The sequence below is a fragment of the Pseudopodoces humilis genome, chromosome 2 (assembly GCF_049639895.1).
Source record: "Pseudopodoces humilis isolate 2021_Gansu_Grassland_sample_001 chromosome 2, ASM4963989v1, whole genome shotgun sequence".
NCBI lineage: Eukaryota > Metazoa > Chordata > Aves > Passeriformes > Paridae > Pseudopodoces > Pseudopodoces humilis.
In genome coordinates, this window is record NC_142201.1 from 69,180,541 (window position 1) to 69,202,803 (window position 22,263).

A 22,263-nucleotide genomic window follows, 5' to 3' on the forward strand; every position below is an offset into this window, starting at 1 on the left:
AATGAAATCAAAGGCTTCATTTGAAGTGATGTGTTCTTGTCCGTGTTTGCAGCTGTTTAAGCATTCAAAGCAGCAGCCAGGCTTCAAAAAGAAAAATACTACTTTCTCAGGAAATAACTCTGCGGTAAACCTGTGCTGATATAAGTTCCAGAGAATTTCAACATTCTATAGAGAACTCATCAGCAAAACCTAACTGCTGCAGAAAAACAAACTAAAAAGCCACATTGCCACTAAAGCCCCTCCTTCTAATTCACAAGTTCAAACTTCATTTATCCATTCACATGTAATGAGGCAGAAGAACTTCTCAAAGAAGTGCTTCCATAGGCTGTTTAAAGTTTCAAAATAAAACAAGCTTTTCATGCCTTGTCTTCTAGCACATTAGTCCCCATAGCTGCCTGTTGCTCTGTTAGGACAACGCCAAATCCATAGCAGATGAATGGTTCTCCTCAGCATCACTTCATACTGACCTTTTCAACTATGGGATTTCAAAACCAACATCAAGAAATCAATTCCAACACGCACTGGATACTATTAACCTGTTTTGATGTATTATGCATCATCCATTACATACACAAGCTCTCCAACTATTACTTGTTACAAGCAAAGTGGTTTGCCACTGTGAATATGCCCAAGAAACCTGGGATTCGTCAGCTGAAGTACTGAATAACACTCAGTTTTTCTGCCTCTAAAACATATTCTTGAAAATGTAAGAGTAAATCAGTTCAAGCATGCAAGTGGCATGAGTATAATGAATACTCAAAACCAAAATATTTAATACATCTGGCATACTATGCTTTACATTTAATAGAAACACACACTGTCCCCTATCACTGAATTTGGCTACCAATTCTCTGTTAGAATAAAGAGATTATATTTGCTAGATAGGAAGGGGCTCCAAGAATCTTCAAGGAGTTACTAAAATTCTGCTGAACTGAGAGGTCCTCAAAAAAAAAAAATCTTCATACAGTCTGGTTCATTTCTAGACCCAGAAAACATCATCAGTTCAATGGCAGAATATTTCAGTATGGGAAAGGAAAAACTAATTCATAACATGCTGAAATTCCAGACACCTAGAAATGCTTAACACAAATAAAAACCAGCAAATCCAACAAATATTTACCATACTTAGAAGCCTTCAAATGATTCTCCAGCTACCTCACCTGCCAAAAATAAAGAAACCAAAGATAAGGTGCAAGTTTGCAGCTTAAATCAGCATAAAGGCTGTCACTTTGATCTCCAGCTGTTTGTAAAAATTTCTTAATTTCTTCACAAAAATTTTGGTTCTTCTTGTGGCTGAAGAAATTACATCCATCAGTAGCTAAAAATATTTCAGTTATTTGAATTTTCAAGAGGGGTGAAAAACAACTGTGCTTTATCAGTAAAGAAAACCCAACACAACATTTCAACAGTTTTTAACAAAGGCTGGCTTAGATCTAAGTAATAGTTAAATGTGAAGGAAAACATTTTGTTAAAAATTTAACAAATAAGTCTGGTGTAATTTGAGGTTATTATCATTATTACCCCTAAAGGCAGACTAAGTTCTCAGGAGAGAATATAAGTGCTATGGCAGTTCTGCTACAGCGCTAAGGCTCAAGGTGCTTCAATTTAATTGTCGGTCCAAATACTGATTTTTCTTAGATTACAGGTATTCTGTATGTGAGCCTTACACACAGAGAAGTTAACAGTCACCCTCTACCTCCACCTTTTCTTTTAAGAGAATAAGCAGTGACAGCCTACATCTCATCATACTCCTTGTACAGGGAAGCTTCCGAATGCAAAGTACAGTTCTATCCTACACTGGAAGACGTGTGTAATCTGATCCTATCGATGATCTCCATACACTGAATGCCATTAAGATTAGAGAACTAAGAAATTAGCCTGGCAAAACCAATTGCTCCCCATCAGCACTGTACAATAATGTATTTCAGCTATTGAGATAAATAACAAAACTTAGTAGCATAACCCTCTGGGCACGCACAGCCTGGTCAGTGACTTACACCTGTAATGCAATTCATGTGATACACTGCCTGTAGCTCAGGATCCTATGCAAGCAAAAATAAAATAAAAACACAAGTAATGACCACAACTTGCCTAATAATTTTAGCTGGACCAGCTGGACATGAGCCAGGAAGTAATAACACATAATAACACATTCCATTTGAAGTGGAAAGTCCAAGAGGAGTTGTATTATACAACCTGTATTAGATTCCAGTGCAGTTACAAGATAACATTAAGTACACATCAGCTAAAGACAGGCCTGCAAGAGCAGATAGAAATTATCTGCAACAGTGTTTTTTGCTCTTTCCTCACACAAAGCAGCCAAGAGAACTCTGGAAGACAGTGCTCTGGGGCTGCTCAAAAGGACAAAGAGGACACACTAAGATGTGACTATTCATGCAGGAAGTTTAATCAAAAAACGAAGACTTGCAAAGGCATGAAAGCCAATTCACTGTCCAGGTGACATCAATACAGTGATGGAAACACTCAGCCACCATCAGCTCTTCTAGAATTCTTCACCAAAGCATCTGCTCTGGTTTGGTTAGCTTTTCAGAAACCCTGTCCTTCTCATCACTGTATAAGACACTTCAAAACACTCAATCATCTATCAGACGATGGCTTTTCCTTCTCTTTCCTCCATACAGCAATACTGACTGCAGACAGCATTATTCTTGTTTCAGAAAAGTAAATGGCATGTACCTTCTCACTGAAGAATAAAGTAAATAAACCTGAGCTAAAGTAGGCACACCGAAGAGTAGCTGATGTACAAGGAGTTTATATTGCGACTCCTAAAATCATGATCCCTTGAGGCATGTTTTACAGACAAGGCATATACTGAAAAACAAAACAGGTTTATGCTGTTATTAACCATGAAATGTCATATGTTATACCATATAAATCAAACATGAAGCCACAATAATGTACTCCTGCTATGAAAATACCTTTTTTAAGTACGAGCAATTCTATTTCTGACATGTAAAGTTATTTTTAATACTTCCATGGACAAATAGAAAGATTAACAAAGACTATTCAATTTCTGTAACTATTGACTGTAATCAAGACTATTGTTTCAGTATCTGATTAAAAAAATGTTTTCTATTTTCTCTTTATTTGAGGAAAATAGCCATGGAAAATGAGAAGAGGACTGGCTCAATTATACATTATTTCATGTACAACAAAACCTCTGTGTTCACTGCCTAATAACTCCATTCATACTGCCGCTAGCTATATAAACACAAAACTAATCTTCCAGCAAGGGACAGAAAAAGTTTGCTTTGCACAACTCATCCCCAGAATTCAGCTGGAAATAAATCAAGTTTCCACATCATTTTAAGGGAAACATAGTATGGTCCCAGTCTCAAATGAATAGCTGCAGATAAAACATCCTAATTCTTACTAAGAATGACTTGGGGCCTGTGGGCAGATAACTGTCCTTCCATCTTAGCATATTTTCTTCTGATGAGAACCAAAATGGCAAAAGACTGTAGGATAACAGCTAACAAAGTTCCACCGCTCAAACACAGGGTTTAATCTTCAACCCTTTAAGTTTGCAAGCACTGTAAGCAGTAACTTTCACAGATTTCCAGCCTGAGCACTACTCTAGCATAATGATTTTGTATCACATCAGCCTCCATATATTAAAGGCCACATAATTTTGCATCTGAACTACAGATCTCTGTAGTGTGGGACAGCATACTGGAGGATAAGAACTGCAGCCTTATTCCATTACTTCATTCCTCTCTTCAAGTACACTCACTATTAGTTTATGGAAAATACTGTATCAGCCCAAGTCAAAACAACAGTCTGTCTCCTCTAAATGTAGCAATTTTTTATTCCCTGTGTAAAGTTTTAAAAAGGCCAGTCTTGCATGATAGGCAAGACAAAATAACCTCCTCATCCCCAGATTAAAGGTTTCTCAAAGCTCCTGGCTGCTTTCATAATTTGCCCCCATTTTTTTCTTATGGGAATACTGAACCCTCATTCCCTGTAGTTTATAAAAGAGGTACAAAGGACTACAGCTTTTTCCTATTCCTGCACAAACAGCACATACACTACACCACTTGTGCTTTGAAGTGTTTTCTATCAATGAATCTCACAACTGTATCCAATAACCCATCACTCAAGCACTGGCCCCACTTCACAGATTACTGCTCAACCTGAAACTATCAGTCCTTCTCCTGTTATCTGCAGCGATTACTGAACTATATCAGAAAGAAGGAGCATAAACAAAGTATTTCTTAGCTGCTTTTAGGTCAGCGTTAGACATTGAGCAGTTGAGATAAATCCCTGTCTTCACACGCCTGCACTCACCCAGACTCCAGGCTTCTTCTCAGCGACACATTCACTTAAGAGCCAAGTAGAAAAAAACGATTAAGCCATTAAAAAACAGAAAAACAAAACAACAAAACAACCCCCTCCAAAACAAACAAACAAAAACCCAAACAAACAAAAAAAAAAACCACAAAAAAAAGCCACGTGCTGGGGCAGGGAAGGGTTTAAAAGTTCCCGAGCTGTCAAGCACTCCCAGCGCCCTTCAAAGCCAAAGACGATTATTTCTAAGTACTTGAGGAGCGCAGGACATTGGAAGCCCCGCCGGTGGCACGCCGCGGGGGCCGCTCTCGGGGGCCGAACACAAGCGGGGAACGAGCCCCAGGGCGGGCGGCTCCCGGGAATGGGCGCCGTGCTCTCGCTGCCCGGACGGAGCGCTCCGGGAACACTTCGGGGGCCCGTCCCCGACCCCGCGCACGGAGAGCTCCGGAGCCTCCCCCCGGCCGCGGCGAGGGGCCGAGGTCGGTGGGAGGACTCGGAACAAAGCTGAGGCGAGAGGGCCCGAGGACGGGCAGCTGAGCCCGGGCCAGCGGAGCACAGCCAGCACCTCCGGAGCGACCCACCGGCGCCCCCGCCGCGGCCGGGAGGAGAAAGGGGGCTCCCGCAGGGCAGCGGCGGGATTATCCCCGCAGGCTGGAGACCGCTAAAGAGCGGCTGCTTCCCCTCCGCGCTCCTCACAGGCGGGGAAAGGACCCTCTGGGCGCCGCCGCCCGCCTTGCCTCCCTGCACGATGGCCGCGGGGGGCTAGAGCAGTGCCCCGCACCCACCTGACACCGCGCTCCGTTCCATCCCGCTCCAGCCGCCGCCGTTCCAGCGCCCCAGCCGCCGCCGCCGCCTTCGCGGGCTAAGCCGCCGCCGCCCCGCCCACTCAGCCGCGGGCCCCGCCCCCTCTCCGCCCTTATGGCTCGTGCGCGAGGGGCGGGGCGGAGCCCGCCAATGGGGAGCAGGGCCCGGCGGCGCCGATCGCTGATCGACGTGGAGGATGGCCAATGAGAGCGCCGAGGGGGCGGGGACAGCTGTCAATCAGCGGCCCCTACCTGGGGCTGGAGAGCGGCCGGACGCGGGGGGTGGCGATTCTGTCTTTCCTCCATCCCTCGCTCCCTCCCTCATCCATACATCTCTCCCTTCATCCTCTCGTCTCTCTCCCGGCCGCCTCGACCCCTGACAGCTTCGGCCGCGGTCCCGCCTGGCACCGTGCGGCCGCCCAAGCGCCCAGGGTGTGGTGGCTGCCCTGGGGTTCCCATCCGGCCCCCCGAGACCCACGTGCCCCTCGGGAGCAGCCGCCCCTTCCCCGCCCGGCCCCGGCTGGGGGACAGCCGTGCCCGGTCCCTCGCAGTCCCCGGGGCCATCTGGCGCCTCCCCCGCGTGGCTCGCGGGCCCGGGGCCGTGACCCACCCACCGCCCCGGCCCCTCTGCTGCCCGCAACAGGCCTCTGCGGCGCTTCTGCCCTCATTCCGACTGCCACAGGCACACCCACCCCCCGCTGCCCTTTTCTTGCCCTTGCGACCCAATTCCTGCTGAATCCAGCTCCTGGGCATCCGGGCCCCCAAGAGATCCATGTTTATCCAGGCGGGCTCTCGCCCCGCTGGGCAGGTGCACAGCGAGGGCTGCGGCCGCCGAGCCAGCCCCAGCCAAGTGCCCCTTCCAGCTTTGCCCGGCCTCCCGTCCTCTGTGGTTACCCCTGCGGCGGGGGCTTCTGCTACACTCCGCAAAGCCTTTAGGAAAAAAAGTAGGTGGGAGTGTATCACGTGAATCAGATTTTGGAACGGCAGGGTGGGTAGAACAAGTGCTAAATGGATTTTAATGGCCCGGGCGGCTTCAATAACTAAAGGCAACCAACACAGGACACCCAAAACCAGCAAGCCCATGAAGATGAGGAGCAGCTGCTCTGCCCAGTTCAGCAGGCTGTCCAGATCGATAAAGTCTCTGCTTGGCCTTTGTATGGGACAGAGAGGTCAGGATCTTCCCCCGTGATCATGGCTCGGAATAATGCTCTACAGAAGAGGAGCAGGCAGGACCCACGGCGGTGAGGGGCAGCCGATGGAACCAGCTCAGTATCCTGCCCTCATCCGGGGAGGCTCAGGCCGGACCCCGAGGAGCCGTGGGGCAATGGTGGCTCGGGCTGTGGAAAGCTGAAGGGGGCCACTGTCTTCTGGAGTCATATTGAATAAATACCATTTAGTCAATAAAAACAATCACGGCTGAAAGTAGTGATATAAAGTAGTGAAAATAATTTTTAACACCATCTCCAGTCAATTTGCAACCAAAAGTTTACTGAACTCAAACCCGGTTGTACCACTTCAGTTACCCACATCTTGCCTTACTGCAAAGTTGTAGGCTCATAGGCACCTCTTTTCACAAAAAAAACCAAAAAAAAACCCAAACAAAAACAACAGAAAAAAAGCAAAACAACAGCAACAAAAAAAACACTATGTGAGGTTGCTATAATTTTCCGAAAAATTATTTGTATTTGAGGTACTCGTATAGGTCATGGTAAGAAGCAACAACTGAGAATTACTCCAGGTTACACAGCAAAAAGCAGCAAGCCAGCTTTGAACTGCGGTGACAGTTTTATGATCACTAGCAAAGTAAACAGAAAAGAAGTCTTTTAAGTAGCATAACCCTAAAAGAAGGAAGCTGCAGGCTTTTTACTCAGCATAAGGGCTTAGTGGGACAAAAATCCTAAGAGCAAAATAGTCTCAAGGTTTTCAGAAAAATTTGTTCCCCATCCAAAGAAAGAGTATTTTTCCTAAAACACTTGCAGCAAGTGGAAACTCTTCAAAGACTTTAAAATAAAACAGAGGGAAAATGACTTGCTATTGTTAAAACACAGCTGCATACATGCTTGTTCAGTGGTCCTTTTTTCATGCTGAAAATGGGATCTTGAGGTTTCAAAATACTAATTTCAAATAGACCTATCTCTACCAGTACTTTTTTCCTGCTCCATCAATACAGGTAAGTAGCCTGTGTGATGCAAGGTATTAATTAACATTTATTTCATTCCGGCTGCTTCCTAGTCTCCTGGATTACTTCTTAGCTTTCATTTTTCTCCTCTGTATTCATGACATTTTTAATGCCATTTCTAATAACATCTAGATCTTGTAAGAAAGGAACTCAGGCACAGCTTTATTACTGCTGTTTTGACCTTGCCTTTGAATCTGCAAATAAGGCAAATCTGCCAAACCATTTGTGTTGAACTGGTATTGAGTTTTCATTAAGAGAAAAAGAAAGGTAGTTACATTAAATGCAAGGAATAATTGAATCAGCATTTATATGAACCAATATTATTTTTAAGTTAAGCCATGCTTCAGAAAAGCCCTCTGAAGGCAGTAAATAGAGGTTTAGACTGGCACACCAAGAGATATCCAGGATTGATCTTCTATTAATTTCACTTGAAGGAAGAACCAGACTTCAGAGGATAATGAAAAGGGAGGGTTATTGGAGACTGAAACCAAGATGAGTTAGTGGAAGTGAGCATGACATTTTCTTAATGTCTGTTTATAATATTACTGGCTTAGATCAAATTTATATGGACCTCCTTTTCTTGAATAGTTTATTCTGCACACACACAAAAAGAAACAGCATAAGAAGAAACAATATTTTGAAAGCCTGCTATACAGCTTGTTGCTTCCTGCTGGAGAGCATATTTCATGATATGAAAACCTTTTTGTCTTTCAGGAAACACAAAATTGCTGAATAATGTTAAAATAAATAGTGTTGCGCAAATGATTTACAGCGCCGCCAATAATCATTACAGCATCTCTGATTATTAATGGTACATTGATAGGCCCCTGCAGAGTTTCTTGCTGAATCAGCTTTTGAAATAAATTGGTTTCCCTCCATCTGCAGGCGCACCCCAGAGAAAGGGGAACCGTGTCTCGACTGAAGTAATTGATTTAGGATAGTCAGCAGATACAGACACTGCACAACCTGCGATGCTCTATGAATTACTACGTCTCTGTTAATGGAATTTATTTTCCTTTATCACTGGTTAGCCTTGATAAGGCTGTATATGTATTCCTCATGCTATTCATATTTTCAATGTTTTTGGTATTACCATATGACTCACAGTTTTCAGGAATACTTTCCTAAGACTCTTAATTTTATCTCGCGTTTTCTTTATTGTTTTCCTTCTACTATCCCTGGATTGCTGGAATACTGAAAGACTAGCAAAGAATATGAAACCAAGATGCAAGTAGATCCTCAAAGGAAACATTCACTGTAAGTTCAAAGAGTCACTGTGTAATCAATCTTGAGGAAAAAAAAATGCAGGGAAGCAAGAACAAAAGGAAGCCTAATAACTTTTCAAGACAGCTACTTTCATCAACTAAACAGGAGTTGTAATTCTTCCAATTAATAGTAAGGTCCATTAGCTGTAAGTCATAAAAACTAATTGCTATGCAAAGCACTCGTTTTTCTTTGCTGGCCCTGACATTTTGGGAGGGCAGTGTATCAGGATATCCTATGAAGCATAGACTGGTGATCTATAGCAGCAGTGGACAGACTCTCTTAATGGCTTTACAGCATTGCCAGTTGAACAAGCTCCCTTTATAAAAATAAACACAGGAAAGACACGATTCCAAGTTCCCTGAGAGATTAAAAAAATATATACAGAAAGTTGTAGTTACTAGTGCACTGTTGATTTAGTGTGGCACAGCTAGGACAAATGAGAAGAAAGTAAAAATTAGGAACCAGGGTGAATATCATAGGGAAGGGAAGGGAAGGGAAGGGAAGGGAAGGGAAGGGAAGGGAAGGGAAGGGAAGGGAAGGGAAGGGAAGGGAAGGGAAGGGAAGGGAAGGGAAGGGAAGGGAAGGGAAGGGAAGGGAAGGGAAGGAAGGAAGGGAAGGGAAGGGAAGGGAAGGGAAGGGAAGGGAAGGGAAGGAAGGGAAGGGAAGGGAAGGGAAGGGAAGGGAAGGGAAGGGAAGGGAAAGGGAAGGGAAGGGAAGGGAAGGGAAGGGAAGGGAAGGGAAGGGAAGGGAAGGGAAGGGAAGGGAAGGGAAGGGAAGGGAAGGGAAGGGAAGGGAAGGGAAGGGAAGGGAAGGGAAGGGCGCAAGGATAGTAGGGTTTCTGTAAACAGGACAGTGTAAAATATTTCAAACAGTACTGTAACAAACACTTTCCCATCAGCTAAAGATGAGCTATTTTTTTTTTCTCCTGACTAGATTCGCTATAGCTTTTTACAAACCCAGCAGTCCTTTCCTTTCTGTTCCTCTTTGTATTATGGCCACCAATCATAGCAGGGGTGTAATGCCAAGAGAGAAAAAAAACTCTTATATAGGTAAAAATAGGTTTTCTTAGAGAAAAATAAAAGGGTAGGGACTAACAACATGTTGTTCAGTGTCAAAGGATTTATGCAGTGTTCTGGGAAGTCCCTAGCTGCTTTCTCACTCTACTAAGCCCATAAACAGACATGGATATTGAAAGATTCATGATAACTATGTTGGATTGCTCCCAGCCTGATGTCCAATAGTTACTGGTAGCCTCACTCCATCTGATTTGTCTGTCTCTCTTGTCTCTCTCTCAAGAGTAAAGTTTACCAACAGAGATTGCAACCATCCATTTCCCACTGACTTTCAGCAAGAGGTTATCATCTAAGTCCCTTAGGGCCTCTTAGAGATCTCTCTTCTCGTTCATAGAAAAGAGTGAGTGCCTCAGTGTTGTACTCTATTACCATCTCTGACTTTGGGAAAGTCAAGGGGACAGAGTGAAGATAAGCTATCAGAACAAGAAGTGGCTTTGGCTTATATTTGAACCCCTGTGATTTGCCTTAGATATGAAAGTACTTTGAATGACACAAAACTGCAGAGTCAAACCTTGGAATGTCCCAGTGGCATCCCACTTCTTTATACAGACATTAGCTGCGGTCTAGTATGTGAGGTAAGGGGAGGGAGGAATAATGAAGGAGACAGCTGTGATGAAAGGATTAGTTATGTTAAATTATTTTTCTTTTTTCTATTCAATTATAAGAATCATAATGGGTGCCAATAAAAAAATATGCTCCTGGCATATCCTGGAACTGTTAGGAGGAATATTACATAGCAAACAAACGTGGGGAGTACAGTAAAAAATGAATAAAAATAGAAAAAATATAAAATCCATCCGTTTCAACCATATGTATCTCATGGGAATAAAGCTGTCATGGAAGCACCTTGATTACTGATTTCAGTGTCTATCTCACAAGTATCAGCTTCTTTTTATGCACAAACATTTAGATGGCAGGATCAAATGACCAAGTGTACAAGGATGCACAACAGTGAGTACAAAACGCTTCTGAACTTTCCCTAGCCTGTTGTACACAGCTTCCTTTTAGGAGTGCTGTGACAAGTGAACTGTTAAATCCTGTAATGTGACAGGGGGGTGACACAAGGCCAATGAGACTGTCTCCTTCCAGAAGGTTGACCAAGGAGTTAATTTTCCAGTTGAGATGCCACTCTCCTGACCCCAGCTTCTAGAGACAGTTGGATCACCAGTCAGATTCGCCCAGTGGACTTGGCATCTTGTATCCCACAGTGGAAGAAGCTGAGACATAAGGGATTAAGGTATGAAGATAGAGGTAAAAAGTTGGAGAACACCAGAAGAAAATTAAATGTATGAATCACAGAGGTGAGATGGAATTTTACCGATACCACCTTTCAAAGATGTGTGTAAATTAACTGCAAATAGAAAAGTTAACACTAGAATTAAATTGTGAGATTATTGATAAAGACATGGAAAATGGGGCCAAAGTGGCAGAAAGAGTTCTCTTAATCCACCTTCCTGTGCCAAGCCTGCATAAATGAGAGAGATATGGTTATGGACTGGTGTCTGCTTTATTATTTTAAGGTATTTAATCTAAAGCAGAGAATTTCACCATTTCATCAGGTATTCTTGCCTAGTTTCTATTAACTATTCTAAAAACTTTTTGCTAGTATCTAATGTAACTCTTCTGTGATGAAATTTTAGCACATTCTTTTCTCTTGATATCTGCAATGGATACAGAGAATGGATGACAACCTGTGATTATTTGAAAGCTTCTCACGTCTCTCCAGTCATTCACTCAATAAATTAAAGCCCCAGCTCTTTCTTTCTTGCCTCATTGGACATGTTTTCTAATTCTCTGGTCATTTTCCTTTCTTTCTTTTGAGCTGCCTCCACATTTGCTGAAGTTCACTGCCCAGAACTAGACACACAGCTCTCAATAGCAAAGTCTCATGTTTGAGACAGTTTGCTTCACTGTAATAGTATGACACTGTTGATACATATCCCACTTGTGAGTCACTGCAACCTCAACATCTTTTTCAGCAAAATTTCTGCCTGTCAGCTGTTTCCCATTCTGTGTTAATGCACTTGATTTTTCCAGATTAAGTGCAGACCTTGCATTCTCCTTTGAAGTAAGTTCATCCTACTTTCTTTGGCCAGCTGTCCCATTTGTCAGGATCACTTTGATTGCTACTCCACCAGCTTTGTGACATCTGAAAATGTGCTAAACATACTTTTTACTTCATCATCCAGGTCCCTGAAGTAAACACAAAACATTACCAAACTCAGGACACATCCCTGGAGAATCTGAAGCAACAGTTTTCCATTGTAGTAGTGAACCTTTGCTAACTATTACCTGGTCACTGCCTTCCAAACAATCTTCTCCAGCTTCTTAAAAAGAGATCTAGCAATGTTAAAAGCCTCTCTCTATACCAATGTTTTAAAGGGAGCTGAAGTTAAGAATTTCCTTAAAATTCATGAATATGTTAAATTTGATTACTTGTCTCTTGTTTCTGTTGTGGAATACTTAGTATTTGCATGAGAGACACAAAACCGTATTTCAGAATAGGCAGTGAGCTTTGGGAATTTTGGATACCAGGCAGGGGAAAGTTGGATTTTCACTCAAAGAAAGTTCTTAGATTTTGAGCATCAGTAAATAATTTGTGAGTGTTTGCTCACATGACTGAGGGTCCACATCACTGTGATTGATCTTGGAAATCACAATTTTATTTTTAATGAAGTTTTAGAATTCTGTGTTTATGAATTTCATTTTTGTTAAAGCTTATTCTTTATTGTCCTTAGCAACATAGCTTCGGCATGCAAATTCTCTAGCTTTTATTCTTTTTGGCTAGTGCTAATACACATTTTAGACTCAAAATCAAGGGAAATCATGCTCCTCCTCAAAGCACAATGCACATGTCATTATGCAAAGTTGAAGAGCAATCACCGTGATAGGTTTCCATCTTGCACATTATATCCTAAGCCTCCTGTTGTCTCCAATTAGACTTGTGTACCCATGAAGCATGAAGCACGAGTCCCTTCAGATATCAGTCATGAGCTCAGTCCTGCAAGGCTCCCTCGCCCTTGCGTTTTCGTAGGCCCTTCTGCCCGAGCTAGGCGGGACTTTCAAAGTTCCGCCTTTGTTTTCTGGGTCAGCACGCTCGTTTCTTTACAAGATGAAGAAAAGAGCATGAAGAGTATCATTTTCTGTGGGTCTTACGTCTGCCTGAAAGCTGCACGGATGCCTGCGGCCTTCAGGGGACATGCCTAGGCTCTCCTTTCTCATACACAATTCATATTGTATTCACACGTGCCCCAGTGCGCAATCAAATCTCATCCGAGCGCATGCAAACTGGGATAGGCAAGAGGCATTGGCTGCACTCTGAATGCTCGCTGTGTCAAAAGGAACAGGAGTCCTTACTCCCAATGGTAATTAAGCCTTGCTGGGAAATCAAGCGTATGTCATATAGAATAGGCTGCCTCTCCCGTTTTCTTTCACTCCCTCCCCCTCTCAACCCCATTTTGGGTAGGAAGGAATTTTAAAAAATAGAATGAGGAGGAGATTTTAAGTAATAATCTTAACAGCAGTTTTTCAGTTGTAGGGAAATGTGTTGTTTGGATAGCAGCATTACAAGAGGAATTTTTAACTGATACTGGAAGGAAATAACAGCAACCACAACAAGACAGAACAAAAACCTGTCAGAATAAAGAAATCCTGGTCAACCCACAGAAAGGGCTATTGGGAGGCTCTGTTGCAGCAAGAGAATAGCAGAGCCTTTATGCAATGTAGATGCTCAGGGAGGCGAGGCAGCAAGGAGAAATAGAGGCTATTTGCTCGTTCGGGTTTAGCTGGAATGGGAGATGGCTGTCTTTCCTATCATACATCAAATTGAGCTCCGGAACTCCGCAACAAAAACAGTTCGGTACAGATTGTCTGCAGCTATGTCTTTTTTATTCTCCTTTTTCAACCAGTGCTGCATGGGAAACCACATCTCACACATGCTCTCCCAGCTGAAAAAAAAAAAAAAAAAAAAAAAGTCAGTTTAGAAACAACTGTCATTACATAGCATATTTTCCTCATTATAAGGCACTCAAAGAACAAGAAAAAACCATCTGCTGTAACTTGGCTGCCCTTTCCATTTTAGGTTAATCCACATTTCTAGCTTTTTCATCCTCATTCCCAATTAAATCCTTCTCAAAAAAAAATTGATGGTTTTACAATTTATATTTAAACCTTCTTATTGAGTTCCAGTTCTTTTGTCAGAGTGTCAGACAGAATCATCATATCTTATAGAAAATAGTTCTGCCTAAACTTTGAACTGATCTTCCATTTTTAGGCAGATCTCTGGGGAAAAGGACTTAAGGTCCCATGGGATTAACAGTCCCAGCTTTGTGCTAGATGCTAAAGTATAATGGCATCATAGCATACCTTGAGTGTTATGTATTTCCTTGTACGGAGTTCTTGTGTAGAGCATTCTGTTCACTTCCATTTTACATTTCTAGGAGGTTGCTAGAAGAAGCTGTTGTACTGTGCTTTGTAGAATCAGAGAATTGCACCATGTCCTGTCTCTTGGGGAGGCGTTTGATTTTTGTTCTGCTTAGTTCTATCTATTGTGCCTTAATCTAATACAAAAGTATCTGTGTGGAGAGCAGAATGATGGGAAATGTTTGCCCTCGAGTTCTAATGCTGTCTCTCCTATTTCAGTCTTGTTAATGAACAGCAAAACAATACAACAAACCGACAAGTCTGAGCTTCTCTTTGATATCACAGCAGGCACATGGAATGGCTTCTCCCAGGCATACTGATCGCTTTTACCACATTTACACTGCTCTAATAAATGCTGCTTGGAGCCGCTCCAGGCAATTGTAATTAATTCTCAGTGGGATGCTCATAGTGGTCACCCCGGATCAGAAAGGTCAGGACTTTGTCTGTGCCTTTACAACATCAGTAAAAATTAAATACCCACTTTCCCAAAAGGTCATCACAAGCCATATACACAAAACGATCAATCTCAATCAGTTTCTCATTCCCTGCTGTTTCTCATTATTTCTGCAGATATCCTAAAAATTAAAAGTAAACACACAAACAAATCAAGGCAGAAGGCGTTTTCAGTGTTGATCTAATCCTCTCTCCTATGCAAGCAACTGATGAAGATACAACCAGGGAAAGTGAGAGAGCCCCCTGAGCGTGTGGAGAGACAATTCACCTATGGGGACTCTGGCTTTAATTAATCTCCCTGCCTTCTTAGGGTGGCTAAAAGAGGAAAATCCAGACTGGAAAACATCTGTTGCACCGCGGAGGCAGCAGCAATTCAAGGTAGAAGCCTAGGGAACCTGAGGGAAAAATGCTTCCCGTGCTGCCTGCGCGGGGCGAGGAGCGAGGGCTGGAGCCGCCGCTCAGCACCATGGACAGGGCGCAGCGGGAGGGACGGGGACACGGAGGGATGGCACGGAGGGACAGGCAGGGAGGGAGCGGGACAGGCAGGCCGGGAGAGGGGCTGCCCACCCCGTGGACCCCCGAGACTGCCGCCCCATCCCCGCGGGGCCGCCCGGCAGCCGGCCGGGAGGGGAGCCGGCTTGGGGAGATGGCTTTCTTTGCTGCGTGCCTTAATCGCCAGCGCTCTGCTGTATTTTCCGTAACTTGTCATGTCCTTTGAAAAGGGCAATGTGAAATTCGTTGTCAGTTCTCTTTCTGTTTCTTTTCTTTTCTTTTATTTTCTTTTTTTTTTCTTTTTTCTTTTTTTTTTTTTCCTGCAGTGTATCGCGGAACCTGGCAGTTTCACAAAGGAGGAGGAGACCCCAGTGCAAAGTACAAAAATAAGGAAGAGAAATAGAACCGAGTGCTCACTTCAGCCAAGAGAGCAGGCATCAGCCAAAATCATGCGCAAAATAAAACCAGTTCTGGACTGTTCTAACCACACAGCTACTAATAACCACGGCCTTCCTCAGGGAGAGAACATCAGTCAAATATTCCTCATTGACACTGGTGTAAATCCAGCTGCCTCTTCCAGTATAACTGTTTTCTCTTTGCAGTGCCAGAGAGCACAGATTTGACCTTGGTAATTTTATTAAAAATATATAAATTTTACAGAAAAAAAAATCTGCTTCTTCCTCTGTATTGTTTCTTTATCTGACAAATATTATTTTCTTCCACTGGTATGGTGGAAATCCTGAGCACATTATCACTTCTTTCAGAAGCCATGTAATTTTGCTTTCAAATGTCAAGTCCTGTTGTTCAGTATGGGAAGTGCCAGCTTCAGGGCCAAGGCAGCCAGGTTGGCTTAAACAACTGCAAGAAACAGTCTTCAAAGGCTATCAGACACTAGGTATCATTACACTGCTAATTTCCCTTGGGACACTCAAATCTCTGCTCATAGGCTCCTCACAATCCCTGCAAAGTCTTCGTCTTAGCCTCACTCTCTTTACATCAATCTCTGCCTCCCTCTCCTCCACTGTATTCTCACTTCAGCGCATCATCTCTCTCACTCTGTTTTTCTTTATAGTCATTGTGCACCACCATTAAACCAGCCAAGGAAGAGAGAATGTTCCAGCCTCAGTGCTCTACTTCCTTCAAAAAGCCAGGGAGCCAAATTAAGGGGGATACCATCACATCATATATGGTGTTTTCAGGGTCTCTCTCTTATATTTTACTCTCTTTGACTGCAAATCATTGGGCAGTCAAACTCTTTAACAGCAAAATCTCAGTTATCTTTGGCTACTGCTGAAGTACAAGTGAGAAGAAATTATCTGCCTTCAACTTGTACACAAGATAATTTCATTTTACATCAAATAGTGTAAGAGATGAAGGCAGATGATGGACTCTGGCTGGTGTTTATTATATGAAGTGCAACAACTCCTATGATGCAGCCCTCCTTTTCTGCTCTATCTCTCTATTGATTCCCATCACATAATTAAATTGTGAACTCTGAAAGGGAAAGCCATCTTTCATTTCAAGTACTGCTCAGCGTCTGGCCCAGCAGGGCTCTGAGCCCTTATTAGATCCCCGGCAAGGCTGCAATGCAAATAGTAAAGGGACTGCATCTGCCTGCTCACCAGCCCCAAGACTCCATGCTTGCCTAATGCAGGGGTCTTACATATCCAGTAACACAATAGTTGGAGTGACAGATCACTACAGTGCTATTGTGCCGGAAGTGTTGTTATGAGTATAAAGGATTGAGCCAGTTATTAATCATCTCAAAGCACTTTACACAGGCACAAACATAAATCACAGCACTCCATCCAGTTGGGTAATTACATTCTGCCACAATAAATTCTTTCTAAATTTTCTATCAATAGTAGTATTTTTCACTTACAGTCCTAAACTTTGTGCTTTGTTGCTTTATACCATTAAATAGCTGATGTATTTCTCTTCTGAGGTGATCAGTTGCTTTCTACAGAAATTCAAATGTCCACAGAACTGCTGTATGTTCTTTATGCAGCTGTCAGAGAACTCAAAAAAGCCATTTCTTCATATTAAATTATGTATAAATGCACAATATTTTTTCCTATAAAGAAAATGCATCAATGATGTTAAGCAACAGAGTTCTTCAAGCAGCCTTTTTAAATGCCAGAAGAGCAAACATGGATTTCTAAATGACATTTATTCCATTATGTCATCAAATCCAAAAGCATCCAGAAAAGAGAGAAAATACTCTAATCTTCTCCTAATGCACCTTTCAAAATTTCCACACAAGTTGAACAGTTCTGAATATAAAATGGCAACTTCATTTGCAACTGGCCATTTATTATTTAGTATACAGTCTATATAGCTGTGCATTCCTTTATAATACATGAAGGTAGCTTTCAATTAGCAAAGTAGGGAAGATTTGACCCTCTAGACAGCCATGCTGGAGGACTTTTGAAAAGCTTTGTGGAACTGAAGCCTTGTGATGCTATTCATAGCTACCACTGAGGATTTGTTCCTCAGAGAGAGCAGCTCCCCCTGAACACAGTAAGGTGTTTGCGTACAAATGCAAATGGCATACTGGAGCATTGCATGCTGGTGACAGTGCAGGTCGTTTCCTTTGTTAAAAAAATTAAATAAAAATCACTTTCCAGCTGCCTTACACAAATCCTGATGCACTCTTACAGCTTCCAAAGAGAAGATAAATGGACCATCTTTTCAAAACAATGTCTTCGAAATTATGTATTACACCTGATACCATCAGTTTTGCAGCTATCTTTGGAAGCTTCTCTGATTTAGCAGCAAACTAAAGAGATAAGCAAACACATACTAGGATCTACATCGTTGCTTGGAAACAATCAGTTTGGGAATGGCATAATCCTATTAGTCTGAGGAAGACCAAAATTTTAATAGACTTCATGCAATTCAGATGCAAACTCTTCCTCTCAAATCAAATTTTACTACACATATAACAGCTTTCCTCTTTTTTCCCCCCTCCCTAATAAAGGGCATAAAAAATGCCTCGTGGCATCACAACAATGAATAATGATGTGCTAAACCTTTATTGATTTGCTTGGCATTCTCATAGACTCCCCACTCCCAAAACATATGCACTGAATTACACACTCATGTTTGCAGTATTAAAAATGCATTACATTCAAAAGAGAAGATTGGAGAACTTAAAGGACTGCTGATGGAATATAGAGGTCCAGATTATTCAAGCTGAGCTTGGCACAAGAGCACATCTGGGTGCACAGGAGGGATGCTGACACCCACAGTTTCAGGCAACTCAATCAGTTGGCACATATCTGATTAGAGTCCTGCTATTGACAATGGAGAAACTCTGGGATCTCCTGTGACTGAGCCAGAGCAGGGGCTCACTTCCTGTCCTACTCCTTCTCTGCTGAGTATGGAAGAAGCCTCACTGCCTGAAAAGATCATTGAAGTTGAGCAGAGCCTCAGGCCTTCTCTGATGTATTTTTAGCTGTCTCAGGAGTCAAATCCACACCCTGGGGCTGCTGCAGCATGGCAAAGCCCTGTGCTCATGCTGTGGTGCCTGCGTGGAGGGTGCTGACTCTTTTCCTCAGCTCCAGGATGGGGATAGTTCTAGTGATGACTCATGAAGACAACTTTCTGAATTCTAAGTGATGTAGAGCATCAAGAAAGAAAGAGAGGTTGAAGTCTGTAGTCTTGCATAGCTACATTTCCAATTTCAGGAGTACCAAACTGGGCACCGAAATCCATCTTTATTCAGAGGAGCTCTCATTTACACGCCAAACTCTCTTCCGCTTCAGTGGAGCAGAAACTTGTATAAAGTGTACCATGCACACAATGCTTTCCCAGTGAAATTACTTTCTGCCTCATGGATTTGGCTGCTGGCTTCAACCCAGCCAAGAAGGGGAGTTATCTAACCTTACTGTGTCAGTGTGAAATTCACCTGTTGGCTATGGGCAGCTCCCTCTCAGCAGATACCATGATCAGAGCTGCTATGACAAGCCAGATTCGGTTCATACCTGCTTAACAGCCACACAAAGGATGGGAGCAGCCTTACCAACAGACCTGCTTTTCACCCCCAGACACCTCTCTCCAAGGCAGGGTTGAGAATTGCAGGGCAGGAATAATGCTGAGATACTACTGGCGTTGCCTGGACTGAACTCCATTGTTTCAGGCTGTCAAGCAAGCTTGCACTTTCGACATTAAAAGCGTGAATTGCAAAAGTACAAATGGGAGATAATTCTCAAAAGGCATTTTTATAGCCAGCAGAAAGCTTCATGCCAATTGCTTAAAAAAGCTTTGAAAGTTTTCCAAGACAGCACAACACAGTCACAGATCACTTCTACTGGTTTAGCTTCATAATTGCCTTCTCTTTCAATACATATTTTTGTCTTTAGCTGAGTTCTCTTACCCTGCTGCCCAAGTTCTCTCTCACTGCCAATATCCTTCAGGAAGGGATGAACAGAGCTTCCTTTCCCACCCCACAAACATGACCTGGCTGTGCTGCAGGTTTCCATGGGCAGAAGCACAAGGTGCACTTACCTAGCTGTGCCTAAAAATATTTCCAACATTCCCAGCATGAAGTATGAGGGAGAAAGTCCAGCTCTGAGGCACAGCACAGTTGACTGCCAACTCCTAAAACCTGGAGTGGGTCCCACAGCATTTGGCAATTTCTATTTGGCCAATACAACACTCACAAAGCTTAACCTATTCTGGCACCAAGAATTACATGACCAGCTGAGAAGAGGAAGTGTGTGTGTTTCAGCCAGTCTCTCCAAGTGCTGGGTTTTACTGAGACAGGTTTCTGCAAGTAACTTGAATAAAAGATCGTAACTCTTAGATCTGAGTGTTAGATCTGAGCTCTAACACTCCTTCTGGAGGTTCCCATAAACCCTTTTTTACCTGCATAACATCTGTCTTCAGCCAGTGCTGGAAGTCCAATGAATTTTTCTAACCTTCTTTGCTGCCATTTCTGCACATTGCAGAAGAGCTAGACTGACCTGACTAGCTAGTCTGTTCTGCTGTTGTCTAGACCTAGATTATCAGACTATCCTAGACTATTCTGCTGTTATCTAGACCTCCTGGGCACTTGTATTTCCACCTTGAGATCTCCAGTGCTGCTGGAGACTCCTACAGCTCTGTAGGTGCTGTCCTCATTCCTACATCCAAGCACTGAGAAAATTTTGAGCTAGCAGTTTCAGAAATCCAAAGTAATGGATAATAACCTTTTCTCACTTGTGTTCCTTAACTACTTTTTCTCTTATTAAGAAATCTGCCTTTTTTCTTGTCTTTTCTACACCTTCAGAGCTTTAGTGATTGGCCAATTTCTTATTTCTTGCTCTTTGGATTATTTATATACTGCATTTTTATCTTGGAAAGATTTCTTCCGTCTTCAGTGTCTAGCTGTCTAGCCACAAGGATCTTCCTTATTAATATGTTATTCTTAGCTGGTTGTTATTATATGTATTATGTATATATGTGGGATACAGCTGTTTGGGCAGCTGGCTGATCCTGATGGTCAGCTTTTGCTGGGAAGATATCAGCACAACATGATAGTGATGGTGTCAAAGTAGCTCAGCCCCCCCCTTTTTTTTTTTTCTTGAACTTTTCCTCATCAGTCTGAAAGAACTTTTCTAGTCTGGAGTTATAGCCCCTGCCTTCCAATTCCCACCCCATATATCCCCAGGCAGGAGGGGGGTCTTTCAACTCCAAATGTGATCTGAGCTGTTTTTACTTTGCTTGGCCCTGCAGGAAGCCTGGGGTTGGGATGGTTGTGGATGCTGTTCACATGGAAATGACTGGAGCCAGCACAGAACATTCTTTGGGGTATCAGGGGCCACCATGGGGAGCAGAGGCTGACATCAGCAAGGAGAGGTGGGTGAGCCAGTGGCATGGAGCCAGCCAGGTGAAAAGGGGAACAAGCCAGGGAGGTGAGCCCGGTAGCACCACAGCAATAATTGTGTGTCCAGTAAGACAGGAGGCAGCTGACTGTGGCAGAAGGCGAGTGTGCACGTGCTGAGGAGGGAAGAGCTTTCCCTGTTTGTCACAAAGCAGCAGTCAGGACTAAGGATGAGTCACAAGTGCTAAGCTTCACTGAGAGGATTAAACATTTCAAGCACCAGCACCCATAACCCTGTAACCACAGCACTAGCACTGCTCTTAATGGGCCCTTACCTGCAGTGCTGAGTTTCCAGGGTTTCGGGGCTAAGGTTCATTAGCTTTTTTTTGTCTGAACTTTCCTTAATCTGCCTAGAGCTCTCTTTTAAGCATGGTTAGTTGTTTCTGCTTTCTTTTTTTTTTCTTTCCCCTAATGACCAGGCAGCTATGCTTGATTAGTTTTCCTTTTGCTTGTTTTTGCAGGCTATAACCATAATGTTTACATTGACAGTAGCAACAAAGAGCTCTTCCATGCAGAATGAAGCCTTCGTGTCTAAACACAGTGAAGCAGTGTAGAGGAAGGTAGGATGATAAGAAAAAGGGCAGGGTCTGACATGGCAGAGCCCAGGCTGTAAACAGCTCACCAGTGGGCAGTTACAGAAACGGAGATCTGGCAGCTGCACAAAGCTCATTCCAGGGGTAGCAAACAGCAAAGAACAAGTATCTAATGTAAGATATGTTTGAAATGCAGAGCAGCAAATCAAGATGTGAACCAAATTAGCAAACTTAGAGAAATTATCCCAATTGGCTCCTGAGGGGAGGAGGAAGACACTGTCAAGCTGACAAGGTACACAGGGGTGCTGTTGCTCCCCATCCTCTTGGTATGAAGCCATCAATCTGAGCACCCAGAAGGGCAGTGGAAGGGGCTGCAAAACACTGGAAGAAGGACCAGACACTAGGAATGGATATAACAATTTTATATTGTTTTGTATTGTTGTTATTGAAACTTCTTCTATAGTAGTATTTTTTTGCTTTTATTTCCTTTCTTTTCTATATTAATTAGATATGGATTAGTAAGAAGTCTTTTTATCAGATTATTTAGATTTCAATTTTGCTGACAGCAGATTCTTACCCCTAGCCAGTGTGCTTCCTTTTTGTCCATAACAAGATTTTGAGCTTAACACGTTCAATAAATCCCCGATAGTTTGGGGACTAAGGGAATTTCTGATTTCTCTCTCTGTTAACAGCTACACACATCAGGCACCTGAAGGCACTAACATTCTCACCATTTTCCCAGAGCAATGTGAGTGAGAGTGTGTAAGAGACGGTCCGAAGATTCCCTCATCTGTCTCACAACTGTCTCAAGGACAGAGACTGAGACCCTGAATATCACAAGGGACTTGGTTTGGGGGTTTGGGCCTAG

General features: G+C 43.1%; 1 protein-coding gene across 5 annotated transcripts in view; it reads right to left on the reverse strand.

Moving 5' to 3' along the window:
- The window catches only part of WASF3 (WASP family member 3), a 64,202-nt gene extending 59,045 nt beyond the window's left edge, over positions 1-5,157 (reverse strand). For 3 of the 5 annotated variants that reach the window (XM_014257397.2, XM_088051926.1, XM_088051929.1), the window contains exon 1: positions 5,094-5,157. The gene's annotated coding sequence lies outside the window, so the exon portion shown is untranslated. Of the gene's footprint in view, positions 1-1,120; positions 1,145-4,308; positions 4,343-5,093 lie in introns of those variants that run through there. The other 2 variants (XM_088051927.1, XM_088051928.1) reach the window with 2 other exon arrangements.
- Positions 5,158-22,263: the final 17,106 nt, after the last annotated feature.